This window comes from Elephantulus edwardii, unplaced genomic scaffold (genome assembly GCF_000299155.1).
Source record: "Elephantulus edwardii isolate Elephantulus edwardi_28Jun2011 unplaced genomic scaffold, EleEdw1.0 scaffold00123, whole genome shotgun sequence".
NCBI lineage: Eukaryota > Metazoa > Chordata > Mammalia > Macroscelidea > Macroscelididae > Elephantulus > Elephantulus edwardii.
This window is the reverse complement of record NW_006399873.1, coordinates 955,729-957,891: the sequence shown is the minus strand read 5'-3', so window position 1 is coordinate 957,891 and position 2,163 is coordinate 955,729.

Here is a 2,163-nt window from a genome sequence, read left to right as displayed (position 1 = left end):
TCTAATTTTCGTACATGCAGGGTTCTCACATTCTATGTTCCTATTATTAGTGTCTGCTTACAACTGTTCCTCCTCCTTTGTATTTCCATACTTGATAGTTCTACCAGGTTGCCCTTTCTGTTTGTCTACGTGTGTTGTGTTGTATATAGGGTTTTCAGAGGCCTGCCATTTCAGAAGTGGATGGCCAATTCTTCTTCCTAGTCTGTTTTAATCTGAATGTTTAGACTTAGAGGAGTATCTGACAGACAGCAATTTGTGGAGTAGTCAAAGATAAATCCCTTATTTTGGAGTTGATCATTAGTTACAGTGTAGTCCCTGCCCTTAGTCCAGTGCCTTGACCCACTTATTTTCCAGCTCCACCCTCCAGCAGGATACCACTTCATTTCTACCAAATGCCTTCACAATTAATGTCCCATTGTCTGACCCATGACTTGACAGCTTGTCAGATAGATTTTTTTTCCCCTGTGTCCAGTGTCTCTTAAGATTACTTGTACTGTCTCCTGAAGGGAAGGTGATGTGTCTTGTAGAACTCCTGTATAGATTGTGTTTTCCTTCTTGGCCTGAGGGCCCAACAGGTTTAGGCTCTGCCTCGGGGCTTGTTACCTGGAGGCGTGTCAGAATCTGTTGTGGGAGTCCTTTGTGGTGCCTGGTCTTGGCTTGGCCCATGCCGCTTCTGGTGGCGGTGACTCCCTCTGTCTCTTACTTGCTCCTTCCCAACCGGTTTATGCTCCGCCTTGGGGCTTGTTACTTGCAGGCGTGTTGTCAGAAGCTATTGTGGGAGTCCTCTTGTGTTGCCTGGTCAAGGTATGGAGACAAAATACTCCCTGACGGACCCCTTTCTTGGTTTTGATCCATCCAGTGTCTCCCTGCTCTGTTCTGATGACTGCTTCTTGGTCCAAATATAGGTTTCACATCAGCACAATCAAATGTTTTGGGATTCCCATTCTTCTCAGAATCAACCATAGCTTGTTGTGATCCACACAGTCAAAAGCCTTTGCATAGTCAACGGAGCACAAATAGAAATTCTTCTGGTATTCTCTGCTTTCTGCCAGAGAATTAGTTTTGGGCCCTCGGGCCTGCAGCCCTCTGACCAAGAAACAAAAGTTGTACACTGGTCCTGAAGGACACACTCTCTCTACTGGGGAGCCAGTAGATGCATCAGCACCAGGCTACAAATGGAAGACAAGTGGTATTAATCTACAAGAAGTCAATCCTGGAGTGGAAGTTTAAGAGGCCTTTTTCTCAGGATCTTGAAGGAAAAGAAGTTGTACATGACAGTTGTACTTAAGAACTTTAAAGTGAAGTCATACCACATCATAAGAGACTGACAGCAGCATTATATGGTCAGAATCAGGGAAGTCCTGATTGCTTGAGACTTAGGACATCACTTCAGGGGCTGGTCAATGGGATACGGGTGTTGATCGTTGTAAGCAAAAATAGGAAGGGTTGGTCGTGGAGTAGGGAATGGGTGGATTTTTAAAAAACAAACAAACAAAAAACCCCAAAACCCACAACCAACCAGACATGTAGCCGGGTGGGCAGCAACATTGAATATTGGTCTTTCTAAATGGTAGATGTCTTTCATCTACTCTTTTCTGTAGAATGCTTGTTTGTCAGATACTATTATATACATTTAAAAATTGAGACAGACTAGGAAAAAGGATTGGTCATCCACTTCTAAAATTATAGGCCTTTGAAAACCCTATGTACAATAGAGCACACTTAGATTATCATTAGGACTAACAGACATGGCAATTGAAACTGAGATCTTAGAAATAGAAATATGGAGAAAGTGAAACTCCTGTAAGGAAACACTAGTGATTGGAACGTGAAATGTGGGAAGCGTGAGTGTAGGAAAATTGGACATTGTTAAGAAAGAATCTTGCTTGCATGTAATATTAAAGATGTTTGATAATTTCCTCACTCTGTCAGGTCACCTTTATTTCTAATAGGAACAAATAAAGTTCCAGCCAGTTGTTCAGGTGGCTGTCCTCTAGGTTTCTTGGCACAACTTGGTGAGCACATCTAGGGCAACATCTATTTCATGAATTATATCAATTAGCATGCCATCAATTCCAGGGACCTTGTGTTTTGCCATTCCTTCAGAGTAACTAGAAATTCTTCTTTCATCACCACAGAGTCTTGCTCATACATTGTTTTATT